The sequence below is a fragment of the Triplophysa dalaica genome, chromosome 7 (genome assembly GCF_015846415.1).
Source record: "Triplophysa dalaica isolate WHDGS20190420 chromosome 7, ASM1584641v1, whole genome shotgun sequence".
Taxonomy (NCBI): Eukaryota; Metazoa; Chordata; class Actinopteri; order Cypriniformes; family Nemacheilidae; genus Triplophysa; species Triplophysa dalaica.
In genome coordinates, this window is record NC_079548.1 from 18,098,891 (window position 1) to 18,118,828 (window position 19,938).

Consider the following 19,938-nt stretch of genomic DNA (forward strand, 5'->3'; position numbering starts at 1 on the left):
TATTCAAATGTGACTCACACTGTGGGGAGGTGAGGAGAGGAGAGGAGGGGCTGTGCTGAAGGTCGAGAGCCTGATGATGCCCGTCCATAGGCTGTCAACACTCACATCACATGCTGGCTGTTTTCCAGAGCACACTTCAGCACTTCACCTTTCTCTCCCTCAGGCTCTTCCTGCAGGGCAGGCCAGGGTTCAGACACCTGGAGTGCTGCGGTTGGCTCCACCTTTATACTGAAGATGATGACAGTGTTTTATAAAAAAGTTAGAAGTGGTTGTTAATGGAATGAATGAGTTCTGAAGATTTTAGTTATTGCTTCTGATGTATGGAATACATTATGTATGGTGCACATGTAATCAGGAGCATATGGAAAGAGTTTTATGTAATGTATTCGTAATGCACCTAACCTCCATATAGCCTGATCTCACAGGAATTCGTAACTATTTTTGGAATTCGTTCAATAAAATGTACAAAAAGATACATCATTGTTTTTTGTATGTATTTCTTGATATGTTTTTATTGCAAAATAGCAGTAAAAAACCCTTGGCCATAAACATAACCACAACTGTTGCAAAAGCAGATTGCATCAAAACGGTCGAGATTTCATAAGAATTTGAATTTGCCACCTTGTGAAAGATTTTTATGAAATTTATGGGATCATATCAACATATAAAATGTATTACTTGGAGGAAACAGAATGTCAAACGTAGATACTATAATGGGTATCATTTGTTGATGGTTGCGGTTAAAAGGGACAGTTCACCCAAAAATGAAATGAAATACTCAAAGTTGTTGCAAATCTGTATAAATCATCTGTTGACCAAAGAAAAATATTTAGAAGAATGTAAGCAAATGAGTTTTCTGGGACACCATTGACTACCATGAAAAGGTTGCCAATGGTTCCCCAGAACTGTTTGTTATCCTACATTTTTGGGGGAACTATCCCTTTAACAATGGAAAACTAAAATTAATATATTCGATAAATTATTGGGAATATGCCATTGGACTAAACAGATTATTTTATTTAAATGTGAATGTTGCAAAGAAATAATGCCATTTTTATTTAGTCAGCATTACATTAGTTGTCTTCATTCGGTTGCCATTAGATTAGTTGACTTCTTATAGTGTTTCATTTCAACGTTGATATCAAAAATAGTGTTTAGATTCAAATATGTTCATACATGTGCATTATAACTTGCATAACTCAACTAACACACTATTGTATGACTTATTCAAGAATTTATTAATTATAAAGATATATTTTAAAGCTCTGTGGCAAAATAAATATTGCATTATTGCATTACATATCTTTAAAGCATCCCCCCATGGAAAATAATAATTTCATGTCATTTTACCTCTAGTAAACCTAGTTATGATGATTCCAGTCTCTGAGCTCCCCCTGTAGAAACCTCACACCAATGTTTCTTAAGCATTCCTTAGAGTTCATACAGGTTGTGAAATGAACTGCGTCCTAAGCATGTTACCCAGACAGTAGATGATCTTTGTGTTGGTAATCAATTTAAGGTTAATCCCTCCATGACATCTAGTTGGCCTCTGCAGTGCCACAGCAGCAAGTGGCGGCATTAGCGCAGCTGCCAGCCGCTCATCCAGGGCATCAGGGCAATGTGAAGTGTGACCGTAAACAGTAACATCCCAGGGGCTCACAATACCCAGTCACCATGCCACCTGAGGGGGGGAGTAATCGGCTTCATTATGCTCTAGGTGCTCTAAAAAAAGAAAAAACAGCCAAACAGGCCTGCGGTGTGTTTCCGCGGATCAGAATCCAATTAAACACTGTTTAGTTCCACATAAGCCGCAGTCATAGCTTGTTGACTCATGAAATTAATGCATTATTGTGGCACAAAGGAACCAGGTTTCTAGAATGCGTGACATTTCCTAAGGCTGTGTCTCAGACGAATCGACATAGCATGCATACCTGGCACATGTTAAACCGAAGTTTTGCACAATCAATGACAAAACACAATAGTATCGATAATCCTGATCACATGCCAGATGCTTGTTTTGCTTCGCCTTTTAATAAAATAGGCTCAATACGCAGATTCTTTCTAATGAACCCTGAAGAGCGCGACGTGTGTTTGATGGAATCCATCCCACTATGTTAGGATGCATCCCTGTGTGTTCTCCAGTGCTGCGGCCTGTCAATGTAAATAATGACCACTGCAGTGCCCCTGTGCATCTGAAAGCAATTTATGAATGCATAAAAACTATTAAAGGTTAAGGGTTGCAAACGTCTACGCTTGTTCTTAATGGATGTGGGAGATGCCCCGCGGTCGTGACAAATGGAGGTCTTAAAGTTAAACGCACTGTGAAATCACTAAAAAGGAAAGCCTTAAATAGGTAAACATAGCACGCAAGAAAGCGACCTAAAGCAGCATGCATGCTGTATATTTAAGGAAATCCACATTATGAAGAATTCAGTTTTTTTTAAAGGTTTTCATTTATTTTTCAGCCCCTGCTGGTTGATGCCGGAACTGCAGCATGATGGGTGCAAAAAGCTAATTTCCCCATATTTATACTAATTAAATATATGCATATATTTTAAGTTGTTGTAGATCTTAAGCTGGTGAGCAGTTTTGTTTGGAGAGCTTTTAAAAGAAATACATTGCACTTTAACCCATCGTTCGGTAAAATATCGACAGATGTTGATTTATAAATTAACCTTTATGCTTGGTTGTTGTTATCCACGTATGAGTTATATAACAATATTTGTTCCTGTCTACAGCTTAATGAATATGTAAATGTTATGCATAGTATTATAAACCAATTTGATTTAAGCAGACCTCTCCGCGGCTTTTCTAAATATAGCCTCAAGGGTCAGTGTTAGGATGAAACGTCTTTTTTCTGGTGCATTGGGCAGTTGTGCAATTCCAGCTATGCAGGTGCTCGGTTTCAGTAGCCTAATGCGTGTTGAGTGTCTGTTTGCCCCACCAGAGTGCAGGCAACCCCGTCTAAACCACTTTGGATCAAATTATTTCAAGCAGGTGTGCCCCCACACTGCCAGGGTGCAGGTGACACCTGCTACACTCCTTTAATTAGAGGTAAAACAGCTGTTTGTGGATCGACCTATGGAATAAAGCCCCTCTGCTTGAGCTCCTGTCGGAGTGTCTCCTTTGAATCAAGATGCATCAAGTGCTAGTCACATTTGACTCGCTGTACCATCATCAGAGGGACAAAAGCTTAACACAGGCCACCGAGAACACAATACACACACACACACACAGAAAAAAGGGAGGAATTTTATCCACAAGTTTCCAATCTGGTGGATGCTACTGTAAATGAAATTGGGTAAAACGTCTGTTGAAGCAGCGGAAGTAGTGAATTGCACTAATTGCAGTGTTAAATAACTTATTCTGATGACCAAAAATGAATCTGTGATTCATATTTTGAATTGCGATACTGTTGGTTTCATATTGTGAAATATAAAGCGTTTTTTGAAATTAGAAACATGAACATCCATTGTTAAAGACCAAAAAACCATAATCAAAGCCTCAAAAACAACAAAAGAATGCCCCCTTTAAAAAAGAGCACAGCACACACAGATCTAAAGTGAAGACGTAGTCTACTGCTCCGTTGAGGGACTGTACAAATCTTTTAAATATTTTTTTTTACATTTGGACCGCTTATCTCAAACAAATAGATAACAAACAATAAACATCACTTGGACTAAATATGCTCATAGTTTCAATAGAGAATTCACGGTTTTAAAAGGGAGATCAAATACATTTAATGCAAAGTGAATCATCAAAGCAGTGGATGGTCTTCAAAAACCTGCAAGACTATAAACTGAAGACTGGATTTACAAGGATTCTTTACTGTGGATTACCGACGTGTTGTCAAAATCTGTTGGAAAACATCACATTATGTGGTGGACTTGGACTACATTTCTCATCTGATATGCTTGATGTACAGCAGTATTTCTTCCACTTATGATCTTTTTTCAACAAAACGGACAGAGAATGTTAAAAAAAGTATAAAGGCAGCTTTAGCACGTTCTCTTTAGTAAAGTTATAATGTTTATTAGATTAATGGCCAGCTGACAATACAACAACTTTATGTGCATGCACCTGTGTAACCTTTTATCACATCTTTATATAGCGTACAATCAACATGTAAACATGTAACAATATGTAAAGGTCACAACAACTGAATGAATAAAGTTGCTAAACATCCGCAGTCAAGTATTAAAATCATCATCCCAATCCTCTATAAAGTGGTGAACCGAATGCTGATGTCGTTTTGTACATGCGGTCAGTGTGTAAATTCACATTCTGTTATAAACAAATGACAAGAAATATGGCAGAAGTTTTTCCCATCTTTTGTGCAAAGCGTCATGGGGTGTGGGAAACATAAAATTAAGATTAAATGAATTGCTCAAAAGATGCTCTTTTGTAGTTCATACTAATCGGCTGTATTGAAGTATTAACTGAATGGAATAGTTCAGCCAAAAATGAAAATAATTGCACCCTCTTGTTATTTTAAATCTGTATGACTATTTTTGTAAATTGCACAACACACAAAAAGGTAGTTAAAAGTTAGTAACCGAAGTAAAAATAGACTTGCATTGGTTTCGTGTCTACACAATTGAAGTGAATGGGTACTGCCATGGTTCAGTTACCAATGTTCTTCAAAATATCTTCTTTTGTGTTCCGCATAGAAAGTCATGCGGGTTTGAAATGACATGAGGGTGAGTAAAGGATGACAGAATATTCATGTCTTTAACACTGATCTGGCAACCCTGGGTAAAATCTTTTTTTTCTGAAGGTGTGCATCTACAGCAGTTGCCTGCGGCACAGAGACCGACATGAACAGTCACATGATTCCTGACTGAACTGAGGCCAGTCCTAATAGCAGAGCAGCAGGGGACTTCATTCACACTCTGAGCATTAGCAGGGGAAATCCCATGAGGCACTGGGGGTAAGAGCACTTTAAAGAACATCTTACAACACTTCAAAGAACATCAGACATCTTCAGAATGGCAGCATGTTCTTTGTATGAAATCCACGTTCTTCATGTTGGGTCAACAAGTTGGTGACCGCATAATTGACCGAATAAAAAACAAGAATATGGAAGTATTGAGTGCTAAACTTTGCTTATTGTGGTTAAAAGTGAACGTGAAGAGTTTTTAAAATCCATCAATTTTTTCCTCTTTTCAATTTTGTTTCAATTGTATTGATCTGTTTTCTCTTTGTTCAGGACTGTTTTAATAAGGATGGAATTAGGATAATACTGTTAGTAAAATGAATTGGATTGCTAAAGTGGATTAAACGTGACTCACATGTGACCAGCAGAGGGCAATAGTGTGCCAGCACTGTGTTAGTAAATCTAGACTTAATGGACAATGACACCCCATTTTATGCCATTTTTGTTGCTTATGGGTCTTTAGCGTGTTTGAATGTTTAAATTCTTAGTTTACAGGTATTTCAAGTACTGCTTGAATTCAATAACATTGCCCACTGATTTATCTGTTATTAAGAAATAGATTAACTGAAAACAAACAAAAAAATATGTTGTTCCAAAGCTGGCTGATGTACATTATTTTGTTTTGTTTACTGTTTAATTTTAAAGAATGTTGACACTGCAGTTTTATGCAGAGACTGAAAGTAAATGGTGACTCAGGTTGTCAGTCGCTCATCGAACAGAGAAAGTTTAGAACAACACAATAATTTAAATCATGATGTAATTAAGAGTAAATATTATTTTTTATTGGTTTGGTGTACTATTTATTTATATTTTATGAAAACAAAACAAAAAATGTAGGAAGTATAGCAGGTAATCTAATCAATAGAAATACGTAACTGAGTATGAATAACACATCCATCCATCCATCCATCCATTTTCTTCCGCTAATCCTGGGCCGGGTCGCCGGGGGCAGCAGTCTAAGCAGGGTGTAGTTTGAATAACATTTCTGTAAAATTAACAATAAACAGATTCTTTGGTGCTGGCATGCATAGTGCTAATAAACACATCAAAGGAGCTTGTTCTTAACAATTTGTATCCACACACTACAGACTGATAAAATAACTCATTTTACTTAACATGAAACAATGTAATTGCAGGATTGCTATCGTGAATAAAGTTCAAGACATCGGTGTGGAGCGTTCACACGTTTGCCCCAGTTCTGTTCGACAAAATTCACAAATAACACCAACATTCATTATACTCGCATATCCCACAAGGCTTTATTATGTAACTCCGGCTGAGCCAGCAGTTACCTCCATTCCCTACCGGAGAACTCCCTTTCTAGTACACACCTGGCATAAGGGCCGCAAAAGATGGCTTGTGGCAGTTTGCGAACAAACAAAACCTTTTGGGTGTGTGGGCGTGTGACCTTGGGACTCATGCCCATTTTCCAACTGGGTCAGCAGTTACCTCTACGTGCTACGCCGAGCCTGTTCTCTTCTTCAGCGAGAGAATCGAATGCCCTGGGTGGATGCTTTTCCAGTCTTCAAGCTGCACGTGGGAGGGGAAGCTTTTGTGCTTGTTTGCCGTGGGAGTGAGAGATTGATAATTCTTCTGGCACCTGTGACCTGCCTCGCTTTCTGCCGCTGCCAGCTGCCTGGTCACATCACAGCCACATGAGGAAAATGTCCTGTGACAGAAAAGCCAAGTTTTACAGCAAACACTGTTCTGGGCCACTTATTCTACTCAGTGTTTCTGAAAACCCCGTCAACCGTGCCACGTTCATTCTGTACGTAGGTGCGATTCCGGCTGTCGTGCGTTTTTTTGTTTTGTTTTGTTGGATAACTCAGAGTGTTGTGGGACCTGAAGCGTTGAGTTGAATCTTATTAGTTGTGCTTGACTCATATTTAAGTGATGGCAATGAATCCCACCTGCTGATTTTTAAACTCTTTCCTTAAAGGGATAATTCAACCAAAAATGAAAATTCAGTCATTGTTTACTCCTCTTCTTGTCATTTCAAACCTGTGTGACTTTTTTCTACTGAACACACAAGAAGATTATTTTAAAGACTGTTGGTAACCAAACAATGGCGGTACCCATTCGCCTCTATTGTGTGGACACGAGACCAGTGCAAGTGAATGCAGAACAACTGTTTTCTGTTACCAACATTCTTCAAAATATCTTCTTCAAGATGCATCTGGGTGTATCAACAACAAGACTCCTGGTATAGGGAAAGCAATATTTAAATCCAATCTAGAACCTATTTTTGGGAACTTCACCCCCCTGTAATCTATAATTAACTTGGCTGCATAAATATGTGATTGCACCAGCCCCCTTAAAAATCTGTGATTATGTGATCTCTCTCTGTGTGTTTACTGAAAACACAGTATCAACTGTATCCTTTATAGCACTATTTGTTCTGAAATGTTTAACAGATTGTCTATGGTGTTATAATAGAAATTTGGGCTGGTGAGAAACCGTGATTGACAGTTTGTTTCCTGCGTTGTTATTTTTGTTTGTGTAAATTCATTTTCATTTTGATTTAGCAAGTGGAATACCTTAAATGGATAGTTCACCCTAAAATGAAAATTCTGTCATCATTTACTCAGCCCTTGTCATTTCAAACCTGCACCCTTAAAAAAAAGGTGCTTCATAAAGGATCTTCGATGCCATAGAAGAACATTCTGGTTCCATAAAGAACCTTTAACATCTGAAGAACCTTTCTGTTTCACAAAAGGTCCTTTGTGGCGAAAATAGGTTCTTCAGATTGTAAAAAATAAATAAGAAAGAGATGGTTCTGTAAAGAACCTATGACTGAATGGTTATTTGTGGAACCAAACATCGCATCAATGTGAAGAACCTTTTAAGCACCTTTATTTTTAAGAGTGTTTATGACTTTATTTCTTCTGCAGAACAAAAGAAGATATTTTGAAGAATATCGGTAACCGAACAGCGCTGCCACCCATTCACTTCTATTGGATGGGCCGGGGAACAACATTCTTTAAACATCCTAAAAAAATGTTTTTTATTGATTTGCTAAATAAAATGTTGCTGGGTCAAGTTTTGAACTTGCAAATGTCATTGTCAAATAAACAATTATATCTGACTTCCCTCCATCTCAGGTTTTTCTCCCCCAAAACGTGGAAATCATAGAATTGCACCAATTGTAGCTCCTTGAACTGTTGTTTAGATATTAAATGTATTTTTGTTTATTTAATAAGCATCCGTCCACTGAGCTCCCTGTATTACCATGACTCCGCTGCCCACGGCCTGCTGCCTGAGTAAAACTGTGATTATAAAGTGTATTTGGCTTCCTTTGTGTACATATCATAAGTCATACACTAGCAGTAATTAATAATAATAATAGGAATCTGTCAAAATTAGGCAGCTTTAATGAAAAATGCCCAAGTTGTTGTGATTGGAGTTCACCTTTAAGCAGCGTCTGCCATTTTAATTGGGATACTCCAAAAGCATTCCGTGTTTGAAATGTCCTTTCTTCTCCATCAAAGTAGATGACTTGTACACTTCAGGTGAGCTGATTTCAGACACTTAAACACTTCACACTTTCAGGCGTTAGATGTCGGTAAGCATCTGTGTGCCAAACATTTTTAAAGGCGGTCTAATATCGTTCGACCAGTTCAGACGAGCATTTGTCACAAAAATGTTCTCATCAATAAGCTAAAATCAATCAAAACCAAATCAGAAATGTGTTTTTTCAACTCATTAGCACGGATATTATTACAATGGTGATAATTACTATATTGATACTGTAGGTGAGAAACAAAAGCAATTTTTTAAAGGGACAGTTCACCCAAATGTTTGTTATGCATTATTCCCCGCTAGGTTGTTCCTAATCTGTATCCATTTCTTTTTTCTCATGAACACAGAGAAAGATATTTGAAAAAATGTTAGCAACTGCCATTTCATGGACATTATTGACTACCATAGTAGGAACAATTAAAATGGTAGTCAAAGGTGTCAACAGAACAAATAAATTAATAAAGCAATTTTTTCCCACTTTGGTAGTCGATGATGTCTGGAACTATCTTCTTTGTGTTCAACAGAAGAAATACTTTTGTAAAGATCTGGAACAACTTGAGAGTGAGTAAATGATGACATTTTGGGTTGGAGTATCCTTTTAAATGACTCTTACTAGAAATCACTGGTTCACACTAATATTGTGCATTATTGGAAAAAATCAAATTGGACATAAAAAAAATATTCTGACATTATAATCAGAAACATATGTTGGCCTATTGCATTTATAAATGTATATAACTTTATACAACCGACATGATCAAACCTCTCAAGCTATTCTAGAGAGTAGATTTGAATCTTTCTTCAGACAGACACACAAAAAATGCCTTTCCAATATACGATTTGCTATCATTTGAATCTACAGTGGTTTTCTCAGTACTTGCCAAATACTGTTGTCTTTAAACTTCAATGACAGCAAAAAAATCTAAAAAAGAATCATGACTCCATTCTGTCTTTGCAGGCATATCAAAGAAGCTTATCAAAAGAAAACGCTCTTTGCTATCTTTTGAGAAACAATGGAAATGAGGTGACAGGCAGCATGAGCATTACAGTGAGGAAAATAAGACAAGCAATTATATTTAATATGACTACCTTGTGTTGTAGAAACTACAACATCAAACCAATTCCAGGAATTCCATAAGTCGAAAGCACAAACAGTATCATCGATACATTAATAATTCCCGGTCATGTCAAAATGAGTCTGGCTTGTTGACCGTTTTTCTATACGGTAAAGGGTAAAGCATCGCTTAAGCGTTTAAATCCTGTTTGACAGTGTTAATAGGAGAATAAGATGCTGAACTTTGTGTACTACGAAAAGTTGCACGATAGCAGCATGTCCTCAGGCGTCAGAATGCTGTCACACACTTAGGGGCGCGATAACTACCCAACCTTCACAATAGAGACATTTCCATAGTGGCTGAGGGTCCCATTTTGCCTTCATTAGAGCACAGTCATACATCTTCCACACGCATTTGTGGTGTACCGGGAGCACCGGCCTCACCCAGAGAAACTCGGTGACATACGCACTGTATCATCTGTGGCAACCTATCAGCGCTAGGCTATCCTTTCTAATACTGATTTAGAGGAAGATCTAAGAGGGCGAGAAAAGGTGTAGATGATACCGGCCTCCTCCAACGAGAATCCATTGAGATCTCCATGAGATAAACCATTAATGACAAGACTCCACCCTTAAGGCCTCGATATACTTTGAACGCTTTTGTTCTTCGCAAGGGTGAAAAAGGAAGCTTGAAAACACAGAGTGACTGTATACCCTTTTGTTTCAGGAGGCGGGGATTAGACTGAGATTGATTTGTTTTTGGGTCGAAGACGTTAAGATGTCTCCATCAAAATAAATGTACAAAAGTATTTTTATGACCATATAAAGAATATTTAATGTAAGTATAATGTCTACTTTATGGTTTCCATTCAGAAGTTTTTGGAAGATTAAATGTCAAAATTTGGTTGAAATAATAATACATTGTCATTCAGTGTAACAGAATATTTATGTACAAATACAACCACAACTTAAATTAAATTAAACAGAAAACATTTTTACACAACAAAACATTTTTTTTAACAACAACAATTTGTTACACTTATTGTTTTTATGCTTAAACCCTTTATCGTCTTTGTCCCTTTTACAAAAACGCATTGAAAAATATGGCTTCAAATATCAGGCTTTCCAGAATAAATGCATTTCTATATCGGACAGTGGAGGGAGACTGAAAGTAACAGGATGAGAGAGAGAGGGGAGTAGGACCTGGGAAAGGACCACGAACCGGGACTCGAACCTGGGCCGCCCAGACTGAACTTTTTCAGAAAGTTAAATCTAGTTTGCTGAAACCAAAAAAGTTTTATCTCCATTTTGGCTTGATTTTGTTTGAAATAACATCAGTTTGTAATTGCCTTCTCTTTGAGGCCTTTAATGCATTGTTCCTGTAAGTTATTCACCCTTAATCAATTACTCAGTCTCTCTATGGCCTGAAATTACTGCAGTAATTCCCTACACTGTTGCTTCAGTAACTAACAAGATATGCATTATGTGACGCTGCAAATTATAGGAATAGACAGCCGCTCCTCTTGGAGGCAATGTTACGGAATGTCTGGGGATGTCCAGGCATCCATGCCTGCTAAGCTGAAAACGAGACATAAATGTATCTTGTTTGGATTGAGGTGCTCACAGAGGTGGGTGAATTGATTTTGGTGGAAAATTCGAGTGCAGGTGCCAGCCATGAATTGGTGTTTATGGGCAAATATTTAATATTGGGAGAATCTGAGAGCGCTGGTGGATGGTAGATAGGAGAAATCTCAGGGTGCAAGTAGAATATAGATTGGTGTAGGAAAGCGTTTGCCCAGTGTTTGGTGCAACATGTTGCTTCCCAAATCCTTCTCTTGCACATGGATGTTTTCAGTGTCAGGGGGGACCTGGTACGTGAGGATCGCAGTAATTGAAACAATCTTTTCTCGCAGACTGCAGTGGCTAGTGCTTCCAAGGCTGCCTCGGAGCTTGAGGTCAGAACCCAGGCAGGATGTCCTCTGGTTTCTCGAGTCACTGCAGGCCTCTGTCTGATGAGACGAACCCTTGCTCCAGTCACCCTTCTGCCTAACTACATGTCTGAGTGGGTCCTTGGGTTATTCCACAGCTATCGAATGAAAAGCATTCTTAAATTGACTGTGCTCCTTCAGTCTTTTTAGAAATTAAATCATGTTAACCCAATAGTCTCTGTCAATTGTTATTTTAAGAACAAATTCTTGGATGAATTACGATTCAGGCTTGAAGTTATTTCTGCATTTATATCCAAACAGCCCAATGTCATGTCTGTATTTAACTTCACTGCCCCCAAATTTGTGAAGGGTGAATTTATTTGCAAGTCTTGTTTTATTCAAAGCCATGAAGGGACCTATGTAACGTGACACATTTTAGTGTCATCTAAAATCTTTATTTGTGGCTAGTTTCGTAAAACTTTCCACACTTTACTAGTTCAGGATAAGTTTTCCAATTAATAGCGCTGTGTCTTGTATTGGATTCAATCCCGATTGACTGCATTGAAGTCCTACGCTACAGCGCTCCATTGGTCAAACTCTCTTATTATACAGCCTTATGTCAAGGATGTCAAACAGAGCATTCAACATAAAAAATATTTTAGACATTGTTGATAATGTCAACTTATCGCTTCAGCCTTAACCGTGATTTATTTACGATAAAGCACAGCCTAACATACCTTAAAGGCAGGATGGGTGATCACTTCCAGAATTTTTTTTCATGTTGGTTGAAAATCTCTTAACATACTGATAGCTATCAAGAAGTATAGTGGACAAATATTATTTTTATAATTATATATCGTCTGTGAAAGGCGTAGGACCAAAAAACGCTCGCCCAATCAAAACGGTCTGCCCGATTGTGTGACGGACAATGAGCAATCAAACTTTCTACAACAATTAAATCTACAAAACCAAAGTCAGTTTTTGAAAAAGCAGTGATGAAAAAATTTTGGATCATGAAAGAGGAAAAACTGGAACTAACATCTGTTCAGCGTTTACACGATGCTCCGGCTAGCTAAAAGACGATAACGTTACCATGGTTGCTTTCTTTCTCATGGACAGTTATGCACATGCTTCGAGAAGAATTTAATGGATTTAGTTTGCTATTCGTTACATGGATTTATGAACTACATTGATGTGTTTGGAGCCACACCACCTTTAATGCTTTCGTATTACTACATTTATTTTATTTTCAATTTTGTAGGATTCTTAAATTCTTTTTGTTTTTGTAACATGTCTACGTCCGTGAAAATTAAATTTGTGAATGTATTGCTTCTATTCTTTGGCAATGTAAAGACTTTGCATTTTTTGCCAGCAAGAGCACCAACTACAGACTTTAAGTATAATTTTAATTAGACTAAACCTCAGTTTATCACATTTAAACTTCATATCTCCCCTTTCTAAACAACATTGAAACAGAACTTGTTCCTTCTGAAATGCAGATCAGATTGTCATATTAATCAATGCTTCTCCTCTTTATGTATACCTCTGTAACCGAAATGTTTTATACAGCATAAAATTATGATAGCAAAACCATCTGCCTCATTAAACTTCCTTCAAATATTTTTGCCCAAACTGCATTAGTTGTTGGAAGTACCACTCTGCTTAAGGTTTAAGGATCATTTAATCACCTCCATTAGAATATGGTGTTAGTGTAAGGCCTCCTGCATGCCATCGTATGATAATCCTTAACCTGCTGTTGTCTATCTGATTTAAATTGCCATGGATAATGTGATCATCTTGTCTCGGAGAAATCAGGCATTCAACATACTGAAGAGTAGGAGGGAGAGAGAGCGTGCGGGGGAAGGAAACGTCACAGGCAAGTCTCAGGTGATCTCTTTCGAAGTGTTAACTCGTGTAATAGAACGGGGCCGTGCTCCTTCAGCTGTGACCCAGCATACATAAATGGTCGCATAAATCCTACATTCATATCAGATTCAATGGACTCCCGTCAAAGAGGCTCGGGCATATGCGTTACATTTTCTGGCTCATTTAAACGTTTCGCTGTCTTTTTTCTTGGTCGAATTAGAGATGCTTTGTTGCCGGAGACACGTCCACGGAAGTGCGATGGGTCTAATTTGAGGTGCTGAGATAGGTGTTATCACGTTGTGAAATGGTCCATCTGTCTCTTTGCGAAATCATTGATTGTTTCGTGAGCACTGTGCTTCGCTATTGTGGCGTAGCTAACGTTGTCCACGCGTTTGGAAAAACTAATAAATTAGATGGATAACACCCACCCAAAAAAGTCAGTTTAAGACACCGTTAAATACGATTTGGCCCTGCTTGCCGTAAATGAATAGCTGATCCATAAACAGAAATCCAAACCATTATCTCCGCCCAATGACAGCTGAAGGAGGTTTCCTCATCAAAGCTTTTTAATTGGATCAAATTACGGCCAGCGAAAGCCTGAGCCCTTATTGAGTTCATAAAGCCTAACTTTGAAATCACTTCTAGTAAGACCTCCATACTTCAATGTGAAAGGCAGCTAGAAAACATATATGTGTGTTAGGTCCATGTGAAGCTGAAACCGTTTCCACCTATTGTATGGATGTCAGAAGGCTTTATGTTTTGTTGCTTCGAATAAACACCGCACGTGTGTCGACATGCTGTCGTCCGTGTTTCTGCTTTTGTGAGCAATGGAACAGGGATTTGAAAAGGAAGTCACCACCCGAATGAGGCCAGTGCTCCGGTATCTCAGCACTCGGCGGAGGGGACAAAGCCAGGGGTGAAGGAGATGTTCCTTAGCCGAGAGCCACTGTGGTCATCATTCACACTTACCCTGCTGACAGTACACCGTGGCAGGGCTACTTATCTCGTCCTTGCAACAGAGGGAGAGAGAGCACCCTGCTAATGTCCTGCACAATTATCACATTGCAAAGTATTAAGGGTACGCTTTCCTCTCCGGTCCTTAGGGTTCATTGTCGGTTTAACTAGTAGTCAGATATCAGTGTATCTTGACGGGCTTTAGGTGTGCTTAAGGGTCTTTTTTGCACAAATAACGATGAATTTAAAGTGATAGTTCGCCCCAAAATTAAAGAAGCCATTCACTTGCATTGGTTCCGTGGCCATATAATAGAAGTCAATGGCTGCCGCTGCTGTTCGGATATTAACATTCTTCAAAATATCTTCTTTTGTGTTCTGCAGAAGAAGGAAAACCATACAGGTTTGAAATGAAAAGAGGGTAAGTAGGGATGGCTTTGATGAAATTTTCCCACCGGTTAATCGCCGTGTAAAAACACCACGAAGGGCTGACACCGGGGGTGAGGGGTTTGCTGTGGGTGGTCGAAGATGTGGCCGTGCGTATGACGCATTTTACTTTCTGTTTTAAAATAGCGGCAATTCGGGAACGGCAATTGCGTGAATTAATGGTTAGTTCAAAATCTCCCTTGATTAAAGACTCATAACTATAAAAAAGTACAATGACATTTGCTTGTATTAAACAGACCATACTAAACGGAAAATCACAGCACACTTTATGCAAAAAATAAATATGATTGCTACATTTAAGGTTAAAAACATTTACGTTAGATAAGTTGCTTATATAACAAAACGAGTAGTCACGGCACACATTGTGCAATAAATAAATATGAAACTAAGAATACGAAACGAAAAACATTTATGTAAAATAAATGGCAAAGCACCGGCTTTTGAAAATTAGAACATAAAGAAAATTAAAACTTTGCCGGCTCTTGATGACAGTGCTTACATATTCTAATATGTTCTTTGACAGAAAAGCCTCGGCCATTGTCTTGTCAGTCAGCACTTCACTCTCCTCAGATGATGAATAAAATCGAACTCCTGCTGCTGATCTTTGCTGCGACACTTGTTCTGCTTACAGTGAATGCAGCAGCTGCGTTCGATGCGCAGTCTGGTCTTTGACTAAACTAAGTGCTTTATTACTATAAAAATGTAAAATGACGGTGGGGTCGGTTCCGTGGTGGACAAGCGATATAATCTTTAAGCGGGATGGAGACCGTATATCACTGAGAATCGCAAAACGCCGAAAGGTGAGTAAATGTTGTCATTTTTGGGTAAACTATCCCTTTAAGGAAGACTTCTGTCAGAAGCTTTGCAAGTGGTTTTGTGAAAGAGATGGCGTCTTTCATCCATACCAAGAAGAAACGTTCGGAGTGACATTAGGCCTCTCCCAGAAACCCCCAGGACGCCTTCTTAACCGAATTTCTTGGTGATTCTCTACTCACACAACACATCATGTCTTATAACGAAAGCCAAGACGCTGTGCCTGGTTTATTGAAATTCAAAGGTTGCTGTGGCTCTGCCTGGTGCCTTTTAATACGCTTTATAATTTATCGTATTGGTCGGAGACCATGTGCATTTACGTAAGGGTCTGAAAAATTCATCTCTGATATATCATTAATGGTGATGATTGGATAAAAATGGCAAGTGGGAATCAGGGGAGAGCTTCGTGGACGGAAGAGAGGGTCTTGTGTAGTCTGCAACTACAGAACAAGTCTCGGTGGGAGCTATCTGAAGACAATTGAGGAGAGTTGGAAGATTGGCTTCATTGTGATATTAATGAAAACTCTCTCACCCATAGACGGTGAGCTGTCGTCAATTATAAATCATCGGCCTTATTCGACTTGGTGGTTTGGAGAGGCGGAGCTGGGAGAAATGAAAGAGCATGCACTTAATCACTTCTTCCCCAGCCCATTACATAGCATGAGCGCATTGCCGAAAGTTATTAGTGCACTGACACAAAGATACGCTCTGTTTATAGAAGACGAGTCGCTGCGTTTTATTTCATAAAGCCGGCCATGCCGTGGATCGGAGTGTTTCAGAAGCACGAAGGGTCATTCTGGCTACATTAGAAAAAAGCTTATTACATTCCCAGTGTTTCAGAGGCGTACCAATATAATTGTTAGATCAATCAAGAGAGGGAAAGTTAGAGCCCATGCATACAATTTTGCAGCCTAAATAACCAGTGTGACTTAAATTGATTCTTTAATTGAAACGATTTTTTTCTCCCGGAAACAGTTTTGCTCTTTTAATACAATCTCTTGTTTCTGCTGAACAGCAGCAATTTCGCTGTGTATATTTACTTGTGTGTAAAAAAACAACTAGGGTAGAATTGGATATTTAACCAATGTCCCCACTCTCGGTCACTTGATCAAACAGCAGGTCTGAAATTCAGATACTAAAGCACACGTACAGTATTTGCAGAGAACAGATGATGTGTGTGGCCAAAGTGACCTTTGAAATCTGTTTCATTATCACTAACAAGACATTGCAGGAGACAAGGGTAAGCAGGCTAATCTCTTTGGCTCCCTTTGCGTGTAAAATTTCAGAGTTTGTTCCAAAGATCTCTTCTCCGAAGCCGGAAAGTGATGGCGAAATTACATTTTCTTTCAACCAGTCATCTATAAGGAGATTTTGTCAGGTTTATGCAAAGTAAGCTGATATTTCGCCGGCAAAGAGCTCAGAACGATCCGAAACAAAAGGGGCAACAGCAGGCTGGCGAGAGCTACCGTTGTTCAAGCATGAAATAAATGGGCCACATTGCCTCCGCCGAAGTGCAGCCTGTCAGTGTGATCTTTGACCCTTTGGTGCAATAAAAGCCGCTCATGGCCATATATGTGCACTGTTATGCCATTGACAAAATAAGCTGAGGCAGTTGGCTGCAGGAAAGTCTCGCAGTGCAGAAATGCACTCTCGGTATAATAGAAGAGGGAACAATAACCATCATGCAAATCATTATATACAGTAAATGATCCCCTGCTGATCATGCTCTCTTATAAGTTATGCACCAACTAAGCAAAATAAAATGGAATTTTCTGCATAAAAATGCCAATAATGAGCTTTTGCAACATCTCTTTTTTTTCCCTCTGAAACGAACCTCAGGAATACAAATATAGAGCACTTGTAAGCTCTTTGTTGTGTTCCTATTAACAGAGAAGCGGGGAAAACTCAGACGAACTCTTTAGGGGATGAGGTTCTGATGTGTACTGAGACTTTCATCTGCTTTGAAGTTGCAAAAGCAACACTCGCATGTTTATTGTTGACACTCACTGAAAACCAGTTCTGTGCGGTAGCTACAGGTCACGAGTCTACCCAAACAACAAGAATGAATAATAACTGCCAGCACCATCTGGGGCACTTCAAAGCACACTTTTTCTGATAGACGTCAACAGCGAAGGTGTTTCGGGGTCACCTGTTGAAGTTTGGACTACGCGGATTAACCGCCGTCTATCCAGCGGAAAATTCTGCTTTTAACCGATGGAAACCTCTGTCCTTGTATTGAGTCATCAATAAGTCATCGCTGTGTGTTTTGCACCAGAGGAGTTATCCTGTTATCCTGAAAAGTTCTTTTTATTCTGCAGATGCTGCTTGCTTTGTGGCTTGGTGAATTGAAAAGGACAGAGAGTGGCTTGCATTAGTATGATCTGCATGCTGACATATTCTGTTCCCGCCTGCACGACTCTACCTGGGGGCTGACGCTCTCATAGAGGAAAGCAAGTCCCTGGGAAGCTCTCCAGTCGAGTCCCCCGTCTTGTGATTGCAAAAGCACAAAGTAGCCTTAAAAAAACACCTTGCTTGCCGCTGCTTGAGGGAGAAGCAGACTTTAGAGGTGGCTGTTGTAACAAGTGCAGACAGGGGCTGGCTTTCTGAGGTGCGGTGTCCTTGAGAGCACGGTTTGTTCTCCAACCTTTACTGGCAAAAAAGAGAATATAGAAATTATATTTGGTCCCAAACCTTCTATATAACCTTTCTTCACAGAATATCATACTGACATATATAATTTTTCTCATAACATGTATATAAGTGTATCAGAAAAGGATTTATTTTTAAAAGCCATTGTCATGCACTGCCAAATGGAACAGGGACATTTAATACAGCACAGTTCCTATAGTGCATAATGCATCAGGGCCACAGGAAAATTGTATTGCCTGTTGCTCTTTCAAAGCTCAGGAGACCCTACTGAGTCTCTTTTTATGTTTTATGTATGAACATTCAAGTTTGTGTTTCTTTGACAAATTTAAAAACCACAATTTGAGACAATGTTGAGATTTCTTCTAAAACTTAGTCATTCCTTTTTCCAAAAAGTGTAAAATGGCTAAATAACTTGATAATACCTCACTACACTACACCAGGGGTCCTCAGGTCTGGTCCTGGAGGGCCGGTGTCCTGCAGAGTTTAGCTCCAACACTAACAAACACACCTGAAGCAGCTAATCAAGATCTACGCAAAGCAGAAACTTGCGGGCAGGTGTGTTGAGGTAGGTTGAAGCTTAACTTTGCAGGACACCGGCCTTCCAGGAATGAGTTTGCGCACCCCTTTTAAACACTAGAGCCAATGTTACCAACAGCTTGCGGCAACGCAGACACCTCTTTTGCCACATAAAAACTACTGTGGATATTTACTTAGGACATGCAGGGAAGTTAGCGCTGAAAAGGTGTGGACACGGCTTTTTTCACGACTGTATTGCATATGCATTTGTAGGAGTTTCCTCTTCAGACGCAAACTTTATGGGACGGGAGTATTTAAAAAAAAAAAAAAAAAGATTTTCTACGTTTGCACTGGTCATGATTTCAGCTTTATTTAACACAAAAAAGTGTTTCTTAAACAATGCTCTAATTTCCGCGGCTCTTAGTAGTTTGCATTTTTCATTATGGGAATGAGATATTGCGCCTGCGTTTTTTATTGTGCGCCTTGTTGGTAAATCACCAGCAGAAATTTTACTTCATATGTTTTTTTTTACTCTTGCACTATTTTGCCCTGTTTAGCAAATCTGGCCCTAAGAGTCCTTTTGTGGTTCCTTTTGCTTAATAAACCTGATGGCTAATAGCAAATTGGGCATCACTCATACTACTCTCACAGTTTTGGACCAATTATGAAAACACATTGGTTCATTTATTATATTTGTGAACCCTGAAGAATATTTTTTTAATTTGGTCCATTTTGCACATCATGGAAATTCACATGAGAGGGTACACGCTTCTGTAATAGATGTCAAAGTAAAAAATGTATAATATAGTTTTATAGTCAATGAAAACATTCACTGTTTCTGTTGAACATTACTTGACCTTCTCCATCTAATTTTCTCCACATAACACATTTTGACAGCTGATCTATTGGTGAATTTCTTCAAAGTGCCCATTTTTTACGACAGAGAAGGGTCAACGGAATAAATTCCTGTTTGTGCCAAAAATGTAGTGGGGGATTTGGTGCCTGCCCCAACCAGAGGACAGACTTCCGTTGGAGCGAAACTGCTGTCGCCTGAGAATAATGCAAACTTAATTACCGCCAGCTAATAACTTCAGGCAATCAAAACCTACTCGGCTCTGAGACTCCATCTAATTGTCATGACAACTAAAACCTTTTGTCTTCCATTTAGTCTGAGGCTAAGCAGGACCTCCAGCCCTGTAAATTTCTCCTAACTGGTGTGACTCGTGTGATAAGAGCGTCTGTGATGACTGCGGCTCGCG